Source organism: Esox lucius, chromosome 20 (genome assembly GCF_011004845.1).
Source record: "Esox lucius isolate fEsoLuc1 chromosome 20, fEsoLuc1.pri, whole genome shotgun sequence".
Taxonomy (NCBI): Eukaryota; Metazoa; Chordata; class Actinopteri; order Esociformes; family Esocidae; genus Esox; species Esox lucius.
Genome location: NC_047588.1, coordinates 6,003,290 through 6,028,924, shown reverse-complemented (window position 1 = coordinate 6,028,924; position 25,635 = coordinate 6,003,290). Strand labels below are relative to the sequence as shown.

Genomic DNA, 25,635 nt, shown 5'->3' with positions numbered 1-25,635 from the left:
CTTTATGCAGACCGTACATTTTTTATGATACTTTGTTACACAGGATTCACCATCTGCAGCATCCACCACAAGCACAAGCTTTGGTTTTCAGGGGAAAGGGAAGAAGGCAGGTTGTTAGCAAGATGACGCAACATCTTAACTCCTCCTCGAAGCAGTATTGGGTTTTCGCATGTAATACTTTGTTTAATTATATGAATGTTGACACGTGCGTTGTAACAAACAGGAGTGAGGGGAAAATGTATCGGTCTGTTTGCATAAATCTGCCAGTTTCCCTCACAAGGCGGATGGCAGGGGAATTATACGACTCAGATGTGTGTGATTGGCAGTTCCCTCGGCTCTCTGGGTTAGAGAGTTCAGAGAAAAGCCGATTATTACTCTCCCTCAGGTCAAGTCTTCATAAATAAACGCTGAGGCGCCCCGGGCTCTGTGTGTGAGTATGATTAGCATATCATACAGCCTATCGACAGGGCACTTATCATATTACATCGCCGCCGCCGCCCCCCTCGGAACACGCTGAGGTTACACGTACAGGGCGGCTGAGCATACATCTCTGTTCATTAGACCGCTCCGCCGGGACTGAATCAATCATATCAGCACACATTTATGGCAGCCAGCGCAGCCGCTAGCCTCCGCGGAGACGACCTTAAAGGGGGATATTTAATAAAGCTGGAAAGGGTTACATGTCGGCTTCTGTGGTGAGGGTGAGGCATAGGAGGGAAGGAGGACAGATGCTGGAGTGGAAAATTTAGGGGGGCAGTAAGTTTGGGAAGTTAAAAAGACGAGAGATTGAGTAAGCTGAAACAGAATGGGGCGAATGATGATGTTATGGTGAGCAAAGGGAAATGGCAAAAAAGTTGATCGAGGCCGACACATTGCACGGGACTTGGAGGAGGGAAAAAACATTTCAGAACTTTTCAACTGCTGAGGAAAAAAAGAGGCCGCCGATGTTTTAACGTGTCTCAAAACTGCACAGCAGTGTGAAAATGGCCCCGGCTCTCAGACATGCTACTTAGATTTCAATTTAGCGAAGCTCTGCGTACATTCGCTCCACTCACAGACCAAGGGCCGCAATTAACGCTGAACCACTCCGACCCGGGCGAGAGCGCAAAATGATATCCCCTTCTAAGCTCCTCTAAGCCAGTAGAGTCATGGTAGTGAGAAGTAGCACTGTCTCCCTCTCCATAGTCAAGCATGGGCTCTTCTAGGTTGACCACAGTCTGGTTAGGATGCATTTCATCCACTTTTAAAACCTCTGCCAAGGATATTGGGGTTGTTGGTGGCTGGCTAATGGGATGATATGTGTACATCATGCAAAAGTGGAATATTGGCAGAATGTTTTTCAGTCACGCTTTGCGGTGGGGGAGCAAAGCTGGGATCAGTGTGAAAGCCATGTCCACCAGGCTAATCACATCCACCTCTGATCCTGAACCAGCTAGGACACCAGTGACAGAGAGGAGCATGGCGGTGGGGAAACACAGGGGTTATCGTGGACAAACACAGGGACAGGAAGTTAGAAAGGAACCCACACTGGAAATCCAAAACATGTCTTTTCAAAATCTGTGTTTTTATAAATAAATAAAAAAGAAACAAGTCTCATAACTTACGTAGCATGGGTGTTTCATTCAGTACTGCGGTTCCGACGAATGTCACTGACCGATCAAAAATCCAAACCTAAGTTTTTGGATTTGCATGTTCTGTGCTCCGCATGTACTGTATGAAGGCCTTTGCTTCAGCATTTGTTCTTTCAAGGGTGTTTACGTTCACATTGAGGGTGGGTGAGTGTTTGAGAAATGACACCCCCCCCCCCACCCCTCAACACACACACCCCGCCCCCGTGCAAATTAGAACTTCACACACGTAGAGGCAAGCTGCCGGGTTCTCTGTGATTTCACACGACCAATTAAGACCCTCTTGGCAGTTGTGTGAACAGTTTCATTAGAGGAGATAATATTGCAAAGTGAAATGATAAGCAATCATTATGATGAATGCACAGACATTACATTCCCCCGTTAATGAGGTGTAAATGATCTCATTATTTTTTTTGAAAGACTACAGATTAGATTAAAGTGGAGTGGACAGAGCTCCTCCGTGTTCAGACAAGTTAGTGTTAATTAGGTCCAATCTCCAGGAGCAAATGAGCCGCAACCCTTTGGTAAACAATTAGGCTGGCATAGCTCAGGGCGGGATGGACAGGAATGGGCAATTGAATGCTGGTGGCTGGATAATGGAATAATATAAGTGTACATCATGCAAAAGTGGAATATTGGCAGGATGTTTTTTTTGCATGATGCTGCATGGTACATTTTCCAATATCCTTGCAAAATGATGTTCCTGTCACGTCGATGTTCTTTTACAAGGGGCTTATCTGGAACCGTTTCTGGGAGTCAAGGCCTAGGACGGATGCTGCAGAGTTCAAATGGTGAAAAGCTGAAACTGACAAGTGCATGTAGCTGTTTTGTAGCTGTCTATCTCCATGCCACTTAAAAGCCTATACAACAGTTGTTTGAAGGTAAGGAGTTTTTCTAGATGTTTATCCCTAGAAATTGTGTCTATAACAGAGTTTTTTAAAAACTTTTTAGGACAAGGGACCAGTAAAGCCAGACCTTATCCCTCTGGAGACCAATTGCATAAGAAAAATGTTGGCAATCACTTTAATAAAAAAAGGTTCATTGTCTGTTTGATATCTATTACTTAAACACAGTAAATTGTTTTATCATAATATTAGTCATAACAAGGTACATCAAACTTTTTCAGGATCTATTTTAGGGAATATTGGGGCAATTGGAAACAATTATGTGATTAAATGAAAAAGTTATAATTAATCAATTATAATTAATCAATCAAATGAAATATATTTTATGAAGGCTTTTTTACATCCACAATTCAAAAAATGCTTAAACAGATATCTAGCCTAAAACATCCAAGAGCATGCAACAGCATGAAAAAACTTCCTATTCAGTTCAGAAGAATTTATGTTTGTGGTTGATAGTTATTGAAATACATCCAAATGATTTTGGGAAGTTCATGAAAAATGTTAGGGAAGATCATCAAGAAAGCGTGGAGAGTAAAAAAGACGTGTTGCATTTTTCACATTACATTATCAGAGGGACATTTTCTTCAGGTATTTTCTATGAATGGGTAGGCAATTCTCTACAGATGAGCGCCGGTCCACAGAAAAGGGTTTGATAAAAGTTTATCTACACAACACAGTTGCTGCATCCACCTCCACAAAGTAGTCACTGACATTTGTATCAAACAGAGATTTTTTCTGTATTGTATTTTCTAAAAAAGCTTATCATCAGGTTATTGATGGGGGGATATATTGTTAGTTAAATATTTCAGTAAAATATTCAATACAACGGTTTGTCAATTTTTTCTGTAAACCACTTTTAGCTATGTTTGTCCTGTAAATAAAATGGTCAAATACATCAATGTCATATTAAATATGATGGCTAAGGAGCCTAGTACAGTTTTTTAACAAAGTGTAGACTTCTCAACGAAGTGTAGACTTCCTTGTTGATTTTTGGTCAAATTCAGGCATTGCAGCAACTTGCTCAAACGTGAACATTCAATATCAACAGTACATTAATCACCTTTATTCAAATGTAAAGATTTAGTGCATCTAAAAGACTAAAATGGTTTTATATGCATCTGCTGCAAAATGATCAATCTAAGGTTTAACAATGAAACAATGTGGATTCAAAACTAGGGCAGGGGTGTCAAACCGGTTCCACTGAGGGCAGAGTGAGCAGGTTTTTGGTTTTTCATTTAAATTGGTTCCGAGTTCAGACTTGAACTACCAGGTGAGGGTGGAAACTAACCAATTAGTGACAAGTACAAGGTGAGAGCAAAAACCTGCAGACACTCGGCCCTTCGTGAAACCGGTTTGACAGAGTCTTGGGAAGTCTTCTGTATTATCTGAAATTATAGAATAGCTGTGACAAAAGGGTACTCTAAACTATCAGTACACATGTTTATCTATTTTGGTGCGTATAAGATTTACCTAGTTATTCAATTTCAAAACCAATGCCAATATTGTGCTTTTATTCTTGGTACAACAATGAAGAAGAAACTACTCGAGCACTTTCTGAATGAAAGTTTAGCTATAACAGTTAATGCCGCCTGAACGCATGTAATGCTTTTGACTCCATCCCAGCTCATATGAAGAGAAATGTAAGTCTTTGACTTTTTGCGCTGTTTGGAACTCTCAAATGTTTAGGAGTTAAAGGAAAGGTTCGCTATTTTTGATACTTGGGCCTTTTCGGATTATCTAGCCTAATCCAGGACTGTGGAGACATTATTGTTTGAAATGTATACAGTTTTAAGAGTTTAAATTTTTTTAAAGGAAGCCTCTTGCTTACAATGAAAGTGAACACGACAACTGATATAGCGTTCGAAATTATATGATACATTCAGTTTTCCAAAACGGAAAGGCCAGAGTATATTGATATAGGTCTCCGTATGTTCTCTGAAAAAAATAGTATCAAAACGAGCATTGTATCAATGGTTATCGCTGTTTATTCTTTATGGAAAATGTATAAGCCGCTGACGCACGGATTAATTTGTCTGTGAGGAGGCTGTTTCCGTAACCGGCTTTATTTACAAAACTGTAGCTCATATTAGCTAGTATAGACTACTAGCTCAAACAAAAATACCAACAAGTTCTATTAGCTGCTAGTAAATCGACGCAAATCTTTCTGCAAGGAGGATTTATCCGGCAACCGGGTTTGTTTACTAAAATGTAACTCATGTTAGGAGTGGGATTTATTGCTACCTAATCCCATCAAGAAACTTGTCTGTGGATGAGGCTGATTCGGCTCCAGTGCATGCAACAGATGGCATTGACTTTCAAGCTCTTATCAACCCTGCAGTTTTGGAAACCTTCCACATCCCCAAAAAACTGGAAGAGGCAGAGGCTAGAGCTAAACGGACTACTCTCAATTCTTTAAGTTGGCATGTAATAGCTATTTGGATAATTCTGTTATTAGTCCCGTTCTGCAGGAATAGTATGGGGAAGTACTGAAATTATTATTACTATGGAGCCCTGGCACGATTTTCATGCGGTTGGGAACGGCCACGTCAGTTATTTTCCATGACTGATAACATTCAGGAATGACGGCCTGTCTTTTACACAATTTGCTAGATTTAATTTTATTAGCACAATAGGGGACTGCACATTCTCTAAACATTTTGCAAAATGTTTCTAAATTGCGCTGGTTGCTAGCTAGTAAACTCCAATGAGTTCAGCACCGTAGTTCAGATGTTTTGAAACAGCACCGCTTAGCTCAAGTGAGGACGTTTACAGATGTGAGGTAGTGCATTGTTCATGAAAAGAAGAGTGTGGTTTCACATAGAACATAACCATTGATAGAAAGGTCTTTTTGGCTGAATTTTTTGAGGAGAACATAACGGAGACCTGTATCAATACACTGTTACCTTCCCATTTTGGAAAACCGAATGTATCATATATTTTCGAACGCTACATCGGTTGCCCCATTTAGTTCCATTTTAGCCCAGAGCGAGAGACTGCAGGAAAACTCGTAAACTCTCAAAACAGTATTCATTTAAAAAAAAGGATGTCTCCACAGTCCAGGATTAAGCTAGATAATTTGAAAAAGGCCCCAGGATCAAAAATTTCCTTTAAGGATAGGTTTAGTGTTAGTGTGAGGATTAAGGTTTTGGGGTTCAGGGTAAGGGTAGCCCCTTAGACCTGGCCAGGCTATGCTACACTATATCTGGCAAATTGAAGTGCATAAATTGGGCGAAGCACCCAAAGATGCTCACTAGATATGTTCATGGCTAGAACACATTCAACTCATGTCAACTCATAATCTAACTTTACACTCAGACCTTCCAAGTTAACAAGATAAATCCTTTAGCTACTAATTTAAGCTGATCTTATTTATATATTGGTGACCAATATCTCCAAGTTATCAAATAAACAACTTTTCTATGATAGTGACCATGGCTGTAGGAAGATAATTTGATGAGGTGGTGCTGACAATGGACGAACGTGAGTCGACAGCAACAGGTCCAGAGGAAGAGAGCTCATCTACAGTAGTGACATAAGTCTTGCTGACGCAAATCTGGTTGGGTCAAACTCAAAATATATTTTGGGAATCTTGTCATAGGGCTACAATAGTGACATGATAGTTAACTAACGTTAGTGCCTGTCATAACGACATTGTGATGAACACTCGGACCAAGGAATGAGGTTCCAATTGCGGAACGCAACCGTCTGTTTTATTATTACGGCACAAAAGGGCTGAGGCAAGAATCACAACGAGAAGGACGGGCAGGAGTTCGGTAACCGGTTGACAATTCGAGAAGGCGACGGTACAGGTACGGGCAGGCTTGACAGAATAATCCAAGGGGCAGGCAGGCAGGTCAGAAGGCAGGTTACTAGACACGGAAACCAGACGGGAACAGGGCAAGGGGAGAGAATAACAACAGGTAGAAACACAAGTAGTTAGCTCAGTCGCTAGGCAAAGGCTTGGCACAACAAACAATACCTCACAACCAAGTGGTGGTGGAGGACTGGCTTAAATAGGAGGAGACAATGAGAAGCAGGTGTCAGTATTCTGATTGTGACCTTGACTGGGAGCTGCGTTCAGGTCCACTATGCCGTGAGGGCGCAGTGGTGCTGGGGCGTGTGAATGACCAAAGTACCGGTGATGTGTCAGTGTGCTTGCCGAAAAGTGACTTCATTTCCACTGGCAGCCACTGACAATTTTTGAATTGTAGCTGTATCTCTATGTCATGCGCAGAATCTAAAGTGGCCATATTTTCTCTCTGGAAGTCATTAAAAAGTTTGTTGATATCAGTGGGTGAGCAATTTATCACTTGGACATTTTGCCACCATCTGAATGTTATAGTGACATGACAATTAGCTTACCTAAATTCCCATGAACGCAAAACGAAATGCCAATCTGAATGACCAGACAACTGGTGTTGCATAAAAGTGCTGATAGTGAGTTGCATACCACTGTGGGGAAGTAGTTAACAGTACCATGAGAGGAGTAACATTAGTGCAGCCACAGACTCCATATTGCCAAAACAGATAGCAAAAGAAAATGGACAATACAACTCACCATTAAACCACGATGTTGACATCATCAATAGCCATTATAATGAGTTGCTGCAAACATTGAGATGCTGCAAACATAGTTAGGAAAGCTGACTAGTGTCCAAAGGTCCCTGGGTCTTATCCCTCTAAACGTAGGTGAAAGCTATGTTGTTCTGTCCCAGAGCAAGAAAAGTAACGGTAATCAATTTGCTTGGTTAAGTAATATAAAAATTATAATCTGCATTGTTGCAAATTAGCATACAGAATGAACAAACTTCTTAAAAAATTTCTTCAGGGGAAACAGTGTTAAACCACATTAAGCATGCATTCAACTAGCATGTGGCAGTGGTTTCACGAAATTGAACATCCAACAGAATTCTTAGCACTAGGAGTCTTGGCTCCTTTCAACCATTTCTGAAATACATTTTCAGACCTCCAAGGAGATGTGACAAGATCTCGAGTTATGTCCTTGTGAGACTGAGGTAAGGGTACATTTACGTTGCATGGATTATTTTCTTGGTCCCCACCAGTATAGTTAATACCAGTGTGTTTTTGTGTGCACTTGTAGTCCCATAGTTAAGAGCAGCAGAATTCCTCAGAAGTCCTCACAAGAAATAAAATACTATCAACCTTTTGTCCCGTCTTCAGATTTTGAGTTTGTTTACATTACAATAGATAGACTAATCTCAGTTTGCATAATCGTTACCACAGCATTTGAATTTACACCAGAAGTACCATGTAGGATTATGGCCTTCAATAATAGGAAAAGCGAGTGATATGTGTGTGCACTGCACAGAAAATGTATACAGTTACAACAACATGTTTTGACTCTCGCAAAACTGGGGGGCACTATCAAAAATGTGATGCATGCTTCCTCGGAAGGTGTCACCTCGCACTACTGATATCTGCAAAATACACAACAGTGCCTCGAGTATGATACGTCTCAGAAAATGTAGATGAATGTATAGAAGACCTAAGACCTATTTTTCTGCATGGATTTAACGTTTACAGTTAAGTGAAAGGGTGAGGATTGTATAATTGTGTGTATGTGTGTTAAATAACCTCACATCCTAGACAAGCAGTTCAATGTGTTCAAACTTCATTCTTCCGATTTCTTTTGTGCTAACCGCCCAACTAAAATGGGGAAACCATATTACTGTCTCTGCCTTAGATGTCTGTCTCAAAAAGAATTGATCTAATTCTCCCTCTTACCTCTCCATAGATGTGCTTGGATTATGACAAGAAAAGCATTTTGTGTAATCCCTCTGCCAATGGCATTGTGTTCTGCCGACGCGAGGCCCTTATCAGTGATTGATAACGCTTAACTCAAAAACATATTTAAGCATTAGGAACGTCAATATTTTGCCGGCGACTGAAGGTGACCCTTGGCTCCTCTGTTTGCTGTGCTCACGCAGGGGTTTGATGGTAAACGTGTAAGGGCGGTTGTGTGGGGAGGCTATTATGGATTTGCTATCTTGGCCTGAAGTGTTTGCGGCTGATTATGTGATTAAATCAATAATAATTTCTGTTTGGGCTCCTTGGCTCCTCTGCTTCATCTTCTTTTTCCTGTGTAGCTGAGCGGAACGGCCTAGTAAAAGTACACACATACACACACACAAATAACACGCACAAGTAATCGCAAACACACAAGCAACAAGGCTATACACTTCCAAAAGGGGAAATTGGAATACCCAAACAAAAAATATCTGAGAAATGTGAAATAAAAGGAGATTGTCAAAGCAATGATTTTTCTGATTAATTAATGTATTCCAAATACATTTACAAAAATTGGTTAATCATTTGAAAATTCATTAAAAAAAAAAAAATATATATATATATATATATATTTCACATATCCTAAGATAGCATCGCAAATACACTACAGTTGAAAAGTTTGGGGTCACCAAAAAATACACTTGTTTTCTATTAAAACAAACAAAATTAGTTTTAATATGAAATATTGCAAAATGAATGGTAATTATAGTCATTGACAAGGTTAGAAATGATGATTTGTCATTGAAATAATGATTCTGTCCTTCAAATTTTGCTTTTGTCAAAGAATCCTCCATTTGCAGCAATTTCAGCCTTGCAGACCTTTTGCATTCTGGTTGTCAATTTGTTGAGGTAATCTGAAGAGATTTCACCCCATGCTTCCTGAAGCACCTCCCACAAGTTGGATTTGCTTGATGGGTACTTCTTACATACCATACGGTTACACTGCTCCCACAAATAGGCTTAAGATCCAGTGACTGTGATGGCCAAACCATTATAAACAGAATATCAGCTGACTGTTTTTTTCCCTAAATTTGCATAGTTTGGACATGTGCTTTGGGTCACTGTCTTGTTGTAGGAGGAAATTTGCTCCAATAAAGTGCCATCCACCAGGTATGGCATGGCATTGCAAAATGGAGTGATAGCCTTCTTTCTTCCCTTTTACCCTGTACAAATCTCCCACTTTACCACCCCCAAAGCACCCCCAGACCATCACATTGTCTCCACCATGCTTGACAAGATGGCATCAAGCACTCCAGCATCTTATCATTTGGTCTGCATTTCACAAATGTTCTCCTTTGTGATATGAACACCTCAAACTTGGATATGTCTGTCCATAATATTTTTTTTTCCAATCTTCCTCTGTCCAGTGTCTGTGTTCTTTTGCCCATCTTAATCTTTATTTTTATTGGCAAGTCTGAGTTGTGGCTTTTCTTTGCAGCATCCCTGAGTTGCCTCTTCACTGTAGACGTTGAGACTGGTGTTTTGCGGGTACTATTTAACAAAACTGCCAGTTGAGGATCTGTGAAGCATCTGTTTCTCAAACTAGACACTGTATTGTATTTGTCCTCTTGCTCAGTTGTGCACCGGGGCCTCCCACACCTCATTCTATTCTGGTTAGTGCCAGTTTGGTCTGTTTTGTGAGGAGAGTGGTACACTGGTTTGTACAAGATCTTACGTTTTTTTGGCAATTTCTCGCATGGAAAGGACATTTTTAAATGACCTCAAACTTTTGAATGGGAGTGTTTATATTTAAAACATATTCACAGTGCTAGAACAGCTTTAAAATTATTTTCATGACAATTGATCCAACTAATAATCCAATTGATTCTCTCCATTGCAGGGCTTTATATCTTTAACATTGAATAACAAATATTTTCATTCTGAGCTGGGTGTTTAATATTTTTTATCTATAAGTGGAATCACTATCATAGTTACCCATGAAATTCCAAGTTTTCAAGCAAGTTATTTTAATAATGGGGCACATGGGCACAGACTCGGGATGGTTTGGCTCAGGAGCACCACTTTTACTACAGGTGATCAGAATTCCCAGAAAGTATCTTTTAATATGCAGTCCTAACAAACCTTCAGCTGACAGAAATGACTTTTGCTAAGATTTAGAACAGGTTTTCAAGTGAAATTTTGAATTTTCTTAATTTCAAAGTAATATTTGTTTGTTTTTCAAGTACAAAAAAACAGCCTTTTGCTTTGTGTTTATAGTGCTTGGAAACTAGACAACCTGGAAATTTGACACTGAGCTTTCGATAGAGAGCTTGATGGAAGAAGACAATGTATATGTTCCATGTGCAAACTTCACAATTAGAATGGTTGCCAGAGATGAATTCCAAATAAATCCAGATGAGAAGGTTTAAACCAAATCATTCTTCAGGTCGATATAAGTTACCCCTCTTTCCCAACTAAACCTACATGATGTAGTTGACAAGAAATCTAACCTCAAGTACAGTTGACTCACAAGCGGCAGGTGAAGCTATTGGATTTGTATTGCTGTTCTGACCATATTCTCTCTCGCAGTGCCACTCCTCCCTCTTTCCCCCGCTCCTCAAGGGAAAAGAGAATTTAGGAGTTTGGTACAGAGCTGTGCCAACCACACCTCGGGAACCACAAGTGCTCCCCTTTCTGGAGCTGCCAGGATTTTGTTGTTGTGTCTAGACTACAGGAAATGCAAAATTACGTTTGTTTACAACCAACAGGAACTGGAACCAGAAGCTGTTATGTGATTAAACAGTACTACCCAGAGAGTGTATGAAGGGTTCAACTCCCACAGATTTGGCAATGATGACCAAATAAAGAATAACCAGATTGCCATATTGGACTAAAGATTCAGGGTTTACCAGCAGCAAAGACACAAGATATTCCACGGTACAATTATACCTCTGACCTGGATAACCAGACACAATGTTGAAAGGCAACAATTTAAAGACACCTCTTGAGGCAGTATATGTAATACTTTTTTTAACAAGGGTGTTGCGATTATCTGACACAATATGTAAACCATTGGTTTGAATGTTATTTTTCACAGTGTAGCAGGTGAATGACATTTGAAACGTGCATGCATTGATTAGGGTTAAGCTAAGGACAGCACATCTGACAAGTTGACTGAATGCATATCCCTTGTCAGTGGAAGCTTAGAGGTGTGCGTTTGTGCATGTGTACGTACAAGCGTTTGCGTCTGCGTGTGCGTCAGTGGAAGCCTGTGTGTGCATGTACGTGGGAACAGGTGTGTGTGCGAGCGCATGCATCTGTGCGCTGGGTTAGTTCAGAAGCCAGCACGATTCCCTCAGCACCCTCCTAAATCTATATCCAATAAAAATCAGCGCTGTCTCGAAAAACAAAAGCCAGGGAAACATCTGTAAAACATCGATTTCTGCAGATTGCAAACCAACTGCATACGTAATGAGAAAAAAAATCATTTTTGATTAATTAACCTAAAAATTGGAGAATCCAACTCCCCATCGGGGAGATGACAAGTCCAGCAGTCGTGATGGGTAGTTAGGTAGGCATTGCTTGTGTTCAGTTTTCCCTCCAGATTTCAGCCCTTTTGGCTCGGGAAAGGAAAAAACTTTTACACAACAAGCTCCTTCTCTCCTCAACACTGCGGCCCAAAAGTACTTCTCTGCTTATTAGAAACCCTGTACTTGCCGTCGCTGTTATAATTAGCATCACAGAGTTGCACGGCATGAGAGCAGGCTGAATAATGTTAGCAACAAGCTAGCATCACCCCCCCCCCCCCCAACATCATGGGAGTCTGACGAGTAACATCTTTAGCTAATTTAGATGAACCCCCAGGGAGGAAAATGATGTGAGATGATCCACTTACACACACTAGAGAAGAATACCTCCCTCAAACACACACACACACACACACAAACACACACACATGCACATCTCCAGGCTTTTCCCATCAACACACAGGGTAGAGAAGTAAATACAAACATACAAAGACTGCAGGAGGGTTCTGTGAGCTGAAGTTTTGTGGCTGAGATCTGATCTCAGTATGGTTGCATTCACACCACAGCGGATTCACCAGAGACGAAAAGGTCCATGGAAACTCTTTTTTCACCCAAGTTTTTCCTTTTCTTTTTTACACTGCAGAGATAGAGATTTGACAGATTTCAATGAATGCACAGGTTGTGGTCATGGGAGGATTGCACATTTCTTCCTATCGATTTTCATTAAGGTTCATCTCTGTTTTTTTTATTTAGCACATTTATTTAGGGATTGTTAAAACATTTATTTAATGTTGTGTAATGTAATCTAATGTTCTAGCCCTGTAAGTAGTCTGTGGCATGGCAGCCACCCTTGCCTTTGTTCAATTTCATTGGCACTGTTTTTACATGCTAATGTTTTTAGCATTTATTTACTCAAATCTTATGTCATGGTACCAATCTTATCGATTTTTGACATGCATCCTGTTCAAATTCTTCATGAGTGACTGTAGGGGTTCACTAACATTTTATGACATTTTTGAGTAATTTCTGAAAACCATGCTTATAGTGAACTATCCTTTCCATGCTGTCATCAATTTCTTTCATATATTTAGAAATTCTAATGACTGTGGAGAGAACCAGGAAACCAGGCAGACAAGCTCCTATCCTGTAATAGCCAGACAGTGGGCCACACTGTAATGCTGTTCCGAATCACAACAGAGATTTATGGACACAGTTGCAGTTCAGTCACAGTTCCCAGAATGCAATGTCACTCTGTCACCCGCTCATCAATCTGTTTCCCTCCCCCTCTCCGCCTACCACCCATCCCCTCTTACTCCCTCACTGCCTAGGCTGACTGACTGACTTACTGACTGACAAACTGACTGGCTGACTGCACCAGGGGAAGAGAGAGTGTCCTGTGTCAAAAAATTGTTTTGATTGCAAAATATTATAATGATCAATTATATACTGTATAAAATATTTTTTACATATTTTTTTCATTCTCCATTGTAGATCCTGTTTAATTGAATTAATGTCTTGGACCACACCTCAGGTGTATCAGGCTCGAAAGACTTGTTTCTGTCCCTGTCCTTAGTCCTCCTGGTTCTGTTGCAGATCTTGACAATGCCTGACGATTCCAGCTGCCACTCTGCTGACCCTCCCCCCCACCTGGATTATGTTTTATGGTCTCTAGACACACATCACATGCATTGATGATTTACTGTAATTTGTATTCTTAAAATGTAAACCTGACACAACCGGAAAAGGACTGGTCAGCCCTCTTAGCCTGGTTCTCCTCTAAGTTCTTCTCCAAGTTTCAGCGCCTTTTAGGGGGGTTTTCCTAGCCACTGTGCATCAAAATTGTTGTTGCATGCCCCTTTGGGTTTCAGGCTTGATGTAAAACTGCTGATGTAAAAAGGGCTTTATAAATAAATCTGATTGATTGATTTTATAATTATAAATTATAAAAATATTTTATACAAATAAAAAGAAAATATGCTTCTGGGGATTCAATGTTTCAAGGATATTAACCACTCACAGAATGTTTGCCTCATTAGATCTTAAAATGAAAAACTACTAATTCAAATTCTCAAAGTGGAAGAAAGATTGTAATACAACCTCTTTCCAAAATATTTGGGACACTGCGTAGAAATCGAATAAAAACAGAATATAATGATGTGCAAATCATTTATCCCACTATTTAATTGAAAATAGTTCAAAGATAACATCAAATATTGAAACTGAATAATTGTATTGTTTTTGGACAAATATATGCCCATTTTGAATTTGGAGCCAGCAGCCAGTTTCAGAAAAGTTGGGACAGGGGCATGTTTACCACTTAGTTGCATCATCTCTTTTAACAATACTCTGTAATCATTTGGGAACTGAGGAGACCAACTGTTGTAGTTTTGAAAGTGAAATGTATTCCTATTCTTGTTTGATACAATATTTCAGGTGCTCAACAGTTCGGGGTCTCCTTTGTCATGTTTTTCATTTCATAATGACCCAAATGTTTCCATCTGTGACAGGTCTGGACTGCAGGCAGGCCAGTTTAGCACACTGCCTCTTTTACTACAGAGCCATGCTGTTAATTCTTGCACTATTTGCCTGAGCAGTCTTTCACAGAGTGATGAAGCCCACTCCATATTTTCTTCTGAAAGACTCATCCACACTGGGATACTTTCTTTATACCCAACCTACCGGTTGAACAGGTCTACAGAAGACGCCATCTCCACAGCTTTACACTCTGCCCTGACCCATTTGGACAAAACCAACACCTATGTGAGAACGCTATTCATAGACTTTACCTCAGCATTCAACATGGTCATCCCCTCTAGGCTGGTCAACTAACTCCATGACCTGGGGATCATTCTTCTCTGCAACTGGACTCTGTACTTCCTAACCAACAGACCCCAGTCTGTTAGGTTAGAAAACTTCACTTCTTCCACCCTGATCCTGAACACTGGTGTCCCACAAGGATGTGTGCTGAGCCCTCTCCTGTACTCCCTCTTCACCCACTTCTGCATTCCAGTACACAGTTCCAAGAACATGGTCAAGTTCGCAGACGACACCACGGTGGTAGGCCTGATCAGTGACAATGACAAGTCAGCCTACAGAAACAAGGTCAAGAGCCTGGCAGCATGGTGTGCTAATAACAACTTGGCCCTCAATGCAAAGAAAACCAAGGAGCTCACTGTGGATTACAGGAAGTCTAAAGACTGCAGTCACGCCCCAGTTCTCATCAATGGCACTGAGGTGGAGCGTGTGTCCAGCTTCAAATTCCTACATCTCTGAGGACCTCTCCTGGACCCTCAACACCTCAGCCCTGGTCAAAAAGGTGCAGCAGCGCCTGTATTTCTTGAGGGGGCTGAACAAGGCCCGCCTGTCCTCCAAGATCCTTGTGAACTTTTACCGCTACACAGTCGAGAGCATTCTGACTATCTGCGCCACAGTGTGGTTTAGCGGTTGCTACGTTGCCGATTGGAAGGCCCTGCAACGGGTGGTTAAAACTGCCTAGCACATCACTGGTGCCCAGCTTCCTGCTATCGCAGACCTCCAGTGCAATCATCAGGGACCCTTCACATCAAGGCCACAAACTTTTTGCAGGCTCAGGAACACTTTATTTCTGTCTAATGTAACCCTGCTTATCTATGTGACCCAAAGAACTCTGTGAACTCAATGACCTATCACCAAGCATACCCCGCTGCCTCTCAGGGACCTTGTTGCACTTCTCCCTTTGTACTACTCTGACACTGCCTTGCAAAGTCCGGCCACCTCTATTTGCCTTTAATTGCACATTTAGTATTGTCATTTGTAAAGTATTTGCCTCCATTGCACATATATACATTCCACTTGTAATATACATAAACTTATTGCTTGGAAATAGTACTCCCCAACTCTGCTTGTTGTTTTTTGTTTGGTGCCTGCCATATGTAATGGTTGTTCTGTCTTGCCTTAATGTACAGTGTTTCTTTTGTTAAAGTTCTAGTTTTTATTGAATGTCCTCTGTTCTCCCTGCACGTGTCCTCTTTCAGCAGCATTAAGGAGACTGGTCAGGATGGAGGGAAGGTTGAATGGATCAGAATGGATACAGCGAATACCTTATCCAGAATGCACAGGGCCTCAGACTGTGGCAAAGATTCATCCTTCAGACAACAACAACACAGCTAAGATGATACTGCAGTGGCTTTGGAACAAAACTGCAAATGTCCTTGAGTGGCCCAGCCAAAGCCCAGACTTGAACCCACTTGAACGTTTGTGGGGAGACCTGAACATGGCAGTTCACCCACACTTCCCATCAAATCTGATTAAGCTTGAGATGATTCACAAGAATGGGAGAAACTGTCCAAATCCATCTGTTGCAAAGCTGGTAAAGGCATGCCCAAGAAAACCCCAAAACTGTGATCCAAAGTACTGAATAAAAGGGTCTGAATACCTTTTATTTTAAAGAAATGGGCACACATTTCTAAAAACTTGTTTTCACTTTGTCATTATAGGGTATTATGTGTAAATTGATGGAAAAAAGCAGTAGGATACAGCACGCTATGTTCCTTTCATGTTTTTCATTCATGTCATTGTAATCCCTTTTTAAATGTTAAGGCAGCACAGAGTCAATTGGTGTGTGGGCATTCACTAGGACATGTATATACACTGTATTTTGCTTTATGGTCAGTTTTGCTGCAAGTCAGATCTGCATTCTGCTTACGTCATCCTGTCGAGTGATGTGAAGTTTTCTTACAGTTGGGACAACAATGTCTTCAGACTGACAGTATTTTGCTACCAATCACAAATCCGTGCACAATACACATCAAACCAACACGGCATTGCTCTTTCTCCTTACTAGTAAAACACTATCTTAACGAGTCATGTTCCATGATCTTATTGCTGAGATATTGAACATCATGAATTGGCTTCCTGTCTTAATTCACAATTTACAAGGAGTGACGTGTCCTTTTGAAAAGAAAAAGAAACGTAAATCTCCTTGATGAATGTACCATCTGAATCACACATTCCCATGACAACCAGGGCAGCTTGCCATGCCATTGAGAGGCTGTGAGGGGTGACATAAAAGTAACTTTCTCACAGTATAGATCTCACCAATGCATCACTTCCTGCAGTTGGGCCTGAAACTCATAGACAACTGTTTAAATTATATTTTATCCAATTTCCTCTCAGCTTATCTATTTTTATTTCGGTTCCCTATGTCTTCATCTCATTCACTCTAGCTAAAAATGTTTTTAGTAAGTAATTTAGACATCATAATTTAATTCTTCTTATTTTGGGAGTAAACCTACACATAAAATAACAATTATATTGAGGTAGAATCACTGAAGATAGAGATATACAAGTCAGACCCTAGCCTTTTAGAGACCCCAGTCAAGATTTGGCTGGGAGCCCCCCAACTCTCTGCGAAACATTTTAGCAGCCGTTGTCTTGAGGGGGCGGACATGTTTAGTTTACCGGAAATTATTACCGTAAAGACAGTATGTTTCATTTTTAAAGTATGTTCTCTGCTATTATAAACATTTTGCTGTGCCATGAAAAATGTTGCTATGTCTGTATTTATTTGTTGACAGTGCAGAGATGAAGCACACTCATGGCTGGGGGTCCTAGACAGGGCCTTCTAGTCCTGTACTGGGGGGCAAGCATTCGGGATACATACCGTAAATTTGATGAGAGCTGCATCCCCAACTTTTCCTTGCCTCTTTTACACTGCATGTAGAGAAACCCCTTATTAACACGATATCCAACAGCAGTTTTAAAATATATCTTCTTTTATGGTATAATTATTTTATCACATTGTAAATATTTTCTTATTATTGGTGATATAAAAAATGTTAACAGGCATTTTATAGATTTTCTGAAATATCAGTGGAAATATAAATGTTAGCTATTATGAATGCAGCATACATTTTGAAAAAAGTTGACAGTTAGCCAGCTGCAATTGTATTTTTATTAGCTAAACGTACCGTTGTTTTCCAGTGCCTTTATGTTTTGAGCTTGAGACGATTTAGTTCTCTGACCTCTTGAAACAGCCAGTAACAGGGGTTGGGCAAAGTCAGGTGGTCATTAGCTAGTACATAGAGATCACAAGAAAAGCAGTGATTTCCTTTAGCAAAGTTGTTCATGCACAGAGCCTTCTTTGCAGGTGTTGCTCCAGTTTACGAAGAGTCGTAGCTGCTATACGGGTTGTGTAAGTTGTGTAAAATTAGTCAACCACTGCCGATACAGAAGACAAGCATGACTGCAAGAGAAATCAAATATTTTTAGTTAATTGACAATAACTGTTGTGTAATCAACTAAATGTAATTAATCTCTAGATATCATCTAAACTATTTATTTGCTAATGTGATATTTTCCATATCATCTAAGGTAGCTGGCTTGGCTGGATGGTTTGCTGGGTAGCTGATATACCTACTGTGACACTTTGAACCCTATTGGCTTAATTGAAAACGCATTAGCTAATGTGTTGATGTTTAATTTCCTAAAATCAAATTAATTTGGACTCTAGCTAATATCTAAGTCACACAAATCTATCCAGAGTTGAGAGGGTTGTTAATTAACTAGCTACCTTTTAGTGTAACTATTTTTTTACTGAGCTTCAAACTATTCACAGTTGACTGTATGCATTTAGTTTGATATTAGGGGGGACAAATATTATATTTTTTGCAAATTGTTGTAATTATTTGTGGGGAACAATTTACCTGCTTCTAACATTGGTGGACATGTCCCTGTCGAGCACTGACTGCATGCCAGTAGAATACAAGGCTAGAATTATACTTTCTGAAAGACTTTCCTTTATATCAATACAATTATTGACACTGAGTCCTTTCTTGACCTGGCACAAAAGAAAAAGGAAAGATACGCCTAAAAAGAGAAGGTGAGGTGATAGAGTAGAGAGAAATAGCAGATATTGTCAAGCATGATTTGTGGAACCTGAAGGGACCACTAGGTTTAGAAAATACAATGATTTTATTTGGTAGGAATTGCTGTCATATGTTAATAAAGAGGTTAGATAGTGTGGGAATTTGTGGAAAAGGGCTTTTTAGACAAAGCGTGGCATAGGAAAATGTGCATTTAGGCATTTTGAATCATTTCTGTATTTTTACAGATAATAATATCTGTATTCAATAGATATTAATTTCATAGCTGGACATGCGTCTCCTGATACATTTCTCATTTAAAAAAGTTATCCAATCTCAAATTAGCAATAAAACCTAAAAGCATTGCGCTGATGCAATGTTTATCTTCTGAGATTTTAATATTAAATCAAGTAAGCAAAGATTAAAAGCCGTTTTTTTCCTGGGTTTAAATTGAGCATTTGAATCTTAAAGACAATAAAGTTTTTATTGATAATGTTTAATCAAGAGATGTATTCAACTTACATACTTTCAAACGGATTATAATGCTCAGGTTTTGCTGTCTTGGGGGAGGGGTGACTCATGACCTCACTATGTCTGGAGTGCTAGACACAGCCTTGCTCCCTTTTCTTTCAAAACCTTTCTTCTGTAAAAGGTGGTTACACTATAGAAGTGGGTAAACTATATCTTCTTGCTCCATACACTTTATTTTGAGAGTCCAAATGTCTTTCTCTATATGCTTTAAAGACGGTAACACAATAAACAAACAATCAATAAACTATATGTTGATAAGCAACAGCTTGTTAAGTTTAAAGAGTGTTAAGGTTAAAGAGTAGGATAAGCATTAGCAGATAGTTACTGAAATCTTACTGGTAATCTTTATGTAGTTTGTAGAGGATCTAATGACATAATTTTGGGGTTCTCTTAAGCATTCCCTCACTGTAAATGGCACAAATGTATCCATCTCTCTCTCTCTCTCTCTCTCTCTCTCTCTCTCTCTCTGTCTCTCTCTCTCTCTCTCTCTCTCTCTCTCTCTCTCTCTCTCTCTCTCTCTCTCTCTCTCTACATACATATATATATATATATATATATATATATATATATATATATATATATATATATATATACATACATACATACATACATATATATATAAATCCTGAGGTGTGGTATAATAGCCAGTCAGTTTCCTTAACTGACCATGCATAAAGAAATGAAAGGCAAAGCAGATGCTTTCACATGACAATTCCACAGCTGGATCAAGTAAATGCAAAGGCACATTCTAACTCACAATTCATGGATATTTGACAATGAGAGACCCTAAATGTGAATGTTTTTCTTTGTTGCAAATATGGAAATAAGGAAAAGATGTAAAGGAACTACCTCGATTATGTATACCAATACGTTTTGTACAGTGTATATTTTAAAACAGAAAAATTATAATGATATATTATTATTTTTTATCTTCATGTTTATTGATGATTTACAGTTAACGTGTTCACACATACAGTGTGTTTAATTCATAGTTGTTATAGTGCTAATGCAACTGTGTGGACAACCTACTAAAACAAAATCTAAATGATTTAGATTCAACACAGAATAAAGTAGTTATATTCTAGTGACTCAAAAAATATCTAAATAATAATGTCGCATAATATAATGTTATTATAATTATATTAGATCATCGGGATCTCATTTTGCTCAAAAGTTTGCACAATATCAAAGTGACTTGGGCCTAAGAGAGATTTTGTTGTCTACCAGCTCAACAGGAACTCTCAATCAGATTAAATAAAGGCTATTGAGTACGGTCCTAACCAGATTTAAGAATCTTTAAGAAATATATATACATATAAGAAATATATATGAGGACTGACCATTATTGAAATTCTGCATGCTAGCACCAATGAGAAAAAAAGTGATTGATTTCAGCAAACGGCCAGTAAAATGTTAGTTTATGTATTAGATAAAATAAAATGGAAGAGGAAAATAAACAACAAACTGGGGTGGTAGGTGATAATGAAAAGTAGGTCTGGATAAAACTCACCTCCTACCACACAGTTGTGATTATAGGTTTGCGGTTCGTCTCCCATATCCTTTAGATAATGTGAAGTATGTCTCTTCTTATTTACAATCTCAATAACATCACGGTGGATGGGCCATTGTGGGGGCTCAGGATGATCTACAGTATATGGACATCTCCGAATCTGTTGCCAGTTCTCCAAAAAAAAACAAAAAAAAACATTTTCATCATTAGAGCTAAATAAAGAGTAGATTAACCCTTCAAAATGCTACATTCTTCATCAGACCAAAGAAGAACATTTAGAAAATACTTAAAAAATCTATAAAACTATCACACATGCTTTCATGACTGCCCAGGTGACCATTACAACCATATGTCCATGAGAAGGATACCGAGGTGAACATGCGCAGGAACATGTCCGCTGGCATCCGCTAAATGGTTAGAATGCCCTAATGCCCAGTAGATATTTCTCCTCAGTGATGAACACGACTGACAACACACTGCCAACACCCTGCATTTTGCGTTCCTCTCCAACACCGTGTTTCCAATTAGAAGACTTCAACACGCTGCCCAAATACTTAATCACCACAGTGACACGGATACTTAGATTTTCCCACAGGTTGCAGGGTAGAATAACCGCTGCTCAGTGGAAGCGAACCTGCCTGTACATCTCCCATTGACGTCACTTTCTGATGTGCATGCTTAAATTGTTTTATGAAGTATATTTTGCATCATAATCAGTTAAATGTGGATCGAATAATGAGGCTCATCTAATTTCATGGACAGAGAGGACCACTGGATGACGCCACTTGCACCAATTCCAGAGTCAAGCTTCTGGAGGAACATAAGGAGGAGACAAAGTTAGACTGATCACCTGGTTGTGCTTTTACACTCAGGATAGGTGGATGTCTTTTTTTCCAGAAAAAAGGTCTTTATAAAAGACAACAAAGTTAAATTAAAGTAGAGGAGGAGGGATGCATTGATTGACAAGAGGGCATCTTTGAACTGGGCCCTAGAGAGCAGAGAAAAAGCACTCACACTGATGACAGATTCTTGAGGGAAATTGATGTTAATTGGTGTCTAGACATTTTATTACTGGGTTAAAACACCAAAGCATGGCTACCTCACTATCTCTCAGTCTATATCTTTGACTCCCTAAGTGTATTAAAAAGTTCAGTAAAATACAGGACTTATTCATTGCTCGTCAGTGGGAAGAGTCTGAGCAATGTAAGACCAGGACATTTGTCAGGCGTCGTCTAGGGATTTCACTAAGGTCACCTGAGGTCATGATTTCTTCTAAACTCCTCTTTAACCTTCCTGTTTCCCTTTTTTAAAGAGTGAGAACCAGTCAGAAGGTGGGGAGAGCAGGAGTGTGGTCCATACTGATGTCATATCTGTGAAAGGTTATGACCCTTATAATGGTGGTTCTAGGGTAAGGGTACTATTATCAGATGGTAGTAATGTGGAAAAGACGCCACTGTGCAAAAATCATGAATTGAAAACTGAGAGATATCACGTTTCAGGAGGACATTTGCATTTGTGCCTTTCATGGAATGGAAAAAAACGGTGTTGTGAAGGGGTCATATTAATGTAAATGTGTGTCACAACGTAAATGTTGGTCTACCATTGGTGTTTTGGTGGTTCTGAGTTAATAAAAAAGAACTGTTTGACTTTTCTGGCAGAAATGTGATATAATTCCTCTGAACCTCCCTTGACAGTTTAACACCCTATCACCAGGTTTTGTATGTGTTCGGATTAATATGAGGGATTTGCAACGAATGGACAAATTGAAACCATTAAACTAAACTAAATAAATGACGTACTACGACATGCATTTAAAGTGGACACACAGAAACACGTGTTGTCTGGATGAGACAGGGACCCTATGAGCATATGTCACTTTTTAGTGCAAAATTACAGCTCCCTGAACAATTCCTCAGCAGGACATCTATTCTTAAGTGGATTTTATTTGAAAATCGCAATTATTTTCCTCATGCTCCATTGTAATTGGAATCCCTACTGTGCAGAAGAAGACAGAGAATCATTAACTTACTTTTATGGTTGGTCTAGGGGTGACTGACATGATAACATTCTCCAAGCATATTTGTCTTTATAAAAAAAAAATCCATCTCCAAAAACAATGGCATTCGCTCCCCTTTCAGTAACCCCCTATTTGAGCTAGGTGGAGCCTTTTGGATGATTGAACCCCACTACTCCTAGCACAATACATAGGTGTAAAGAGGCTTTCTGGAGGACTAAAGAGATCAGATTTATGATGCCAAACAGTAAAACCAAAGGACCAGATGTCATAGTAAATACTGGAAAAGAGAGGCCGAAAGTCAATTATTGTAAAAACATGATCAATAGCATATAGGCTGTACTGCTTTAGTCAAAGGAAAGAGAAAAAGAAACCTGAAGGGCACCGGAGCAGGAAATTACGGAGTGGAAAATGGTCAACAATTTAAATGACATTCTGTAGATTCTCTTCAAAAATTTGATTATATTGTAAACAGGAAATTCAGTAGGGCGAAAGACATGACTTGTGGATTACCTCTGCAATATTTCTGACTTCAGATTCAAGAGTGGCCAGTGAATGTCTAGTCATCGGACAGTTTGCACAGATGGTGACCTTCGTCTGTCAACATGCAAAGAAACACACGTCCCGAGCATCTCTCCTACTCTTCCCTCTCCCTCTCCAGCCCTCGGTTTCTTCTCTGAATATGGGCAGACACAGAGAGAAAAGGGCTTGGGGTGTAAAAGTGTTTAAGTATGCAGAAGTTGTGAAGACAAAAGCAGAATTGCCTTTCACTGCCTGTGCAATCCTTTCTGCCTTGTTGAACTTTATTAAATTCGGTCGTTCTCTCCTTCCCGTCTGGCCTCCTTTGTCAGCTCCTTCTCGTGCGTAACTCAGAGATTTTGAGAGGGAGGAGGGAGGGCCATGTTTAAAAGAATGTGATAGTGGCAGTCATGACACAGTACGCCAAACCCTCTCGTTTCACGGGCAAAACGTCTGAGCGGAGGCATTTAAATATTCCACTGACCTCACAGTTGTGAATAACAGGAAAGGCCCTTGTAGCATTATGCAAAACTGCATGTTTTATCAATGCAAGATATTTTTATTTCTACTGAAAATATGTCTGTGAGGTATTGAGTTTGTTAAACCTGTGTTGTATTGGAAACAGCAGAAGGCGACATAGGCATATTTCCTCGTCAAAGTCTGAGACTAATGCCAGAGCGAATCGATTGAATTGTGGAGATTGAAATGAAACACTCCTGTGATCGAAATGGATGTGTTTCTTGCGCATTTGAACTCTCTGTTACACAATTCATAGCAATGTTTTTCTTTAATTAGTTCTTTCTGAGAAATGAGCGAGGTCTTAAATCACATCGATAGACTGGCATTTTGTTAGACGGCCTATGAAAGCAGGACTAATGGTTATGAAACACCAATCAATGGCCAGCTAGGCAAGTGAGTCAGCGCAGTTCCCTTCTCTCCTTGACAACCATGTCATGTCTTTTTCCATGGATCTTTTGACCTACTCTCATCTTTCATCACCTCAGCTTTAATCTTCAATATGACTTAGAACTCTACATCTAATTCATAGAAATGCATAGAAATGAATTAATGTACCGCCAAAATATATATTATGAATGCAGAATACAAGCAGCTGTCTATCTATCCATCATATTTGAGAAGGAAGCAAAAAAACACATCATGAATACAAGAAAAAGTGTATGTTTTTGCTAAACAAACATCTATTTTGAAGTGACATTTGGTCTAGGAAGTCCCAGAAACTCTCCTGTAGTGGCAGGAAAACACACAAACACAGGGACGAGCTAAGGCGCAAAAGCTGACCTTTGTTCAAAGTGGCGATCTAATCTGTTTCCACTTTACTTAATTAGAAAAGCAGAGCGATGTTTAATGTGCCTGGTGTTAATGGGAAACAGCTCGCAGGTGCTAATTAAAAACAAAAAAAAGACGTGTTAGGTAACTTTTATTTATTTGAATCTATATTTCTCTATCGCTGAATAGGATGGATTGTCCCTAGTTGCTTTTGATGGTAGATTAAAGGATGAAATAATTCATTATTTCTATAAAGTATGAAATACATGAGCCTCAGTGTCACCACTCAGGAAGTAGAGGCATGCTGCAGAAACATGCCTAGAAAATATTTTTAGAGGTGCTCACATTTTAGTCATCCTGAGGCTGTGTGTCAATGTAAGAATGCTCACAAATGCTAAATTCTGCACCAAAATCAGCTATTCTAACTTTTTAGTGAAATACAGTGTATGTTTAGTTCATTGTATTTAAAACCAAAGATGCCTGCAATTTAAATGCTTTTGAAAATCGAATGGTTTTATTTTCTCCAGATTCTGGCTTTAGAACAATTTACAGGCTGTGATTATGTCCTGCTTTACTGCTTGTGATTGGGTGCCATGTGTGCCCTAGAGGTGGCAATCATGAGGAATAACTTCCTCTTTGTATTTAACTGTGTCGAATACCTAACTCTGGGCTACTATTTTGTGAGTGAGGCTTGAACCAATAAAACAATTTTCACAATACCGCAAAGTTTAACCTACAATACAAGGTATTAAAACAATCCCTTCAAAGAATAACATTGGAAATAGTAGGAAGTTAAATTAAAACTCAAAATCAACATCCTCTCCCTCTCTCTAATCTCTCCTTTTTGTTATCCTTCTCTTTCTCTTGTTCTCATTAGTCAGGTGGTGAGTGATGTTACTAATGGTTTGGGCCAGTAATGACATAATCGTGATCTGATCAGAAAGCTGCTAGTGTACTGGGTCTTTTATCAAACAACAGTAGCTGAAGTTTGAGGATGTTTTTGAACTGGTCGGACATCCGTCTGTACACCAGCAAATGCCCAACCTTTCTGCTACTAATATATTCTCCTTCAGTGAACTAACAACTACTTGGTCAACGCTGAGCAATTGCTAAATGGAATTTGG

The 25,635-nt window shown here is 39.5% G+C and overlaps 1 long non-coding RNA gene across 1 annotated transcript in view; it reads right to left on the bottom strand.

The window, feature by feature from the left end:
• Nucleotides 1-6,246: 6,246 nt before the first annotated feature.
• The window catches only part of LOC105028216, a 45,751-nt gene continuing 26,362 nt past the window's right edge, over nt 6,247-25,635 (bottom strand). Inside the window, exons 3-6 of the long non-coding RNA XR_002195668.2 lie at nt 20,692-20,863; nt 17,757-17,860; nt 17,450-17,499; nt 6,247-6,402 (exon numbers count right to left, since the gene is read on the bottom strand). This is a non-coding gene — a long non-coding RNA (uncharacterized LOC105028216). The remainder of the gene's footprint in view (nt 6,403-17,449; nt 17,500-17,756; nt 17,861-20,691; nt 20,864-25,635) is intronic.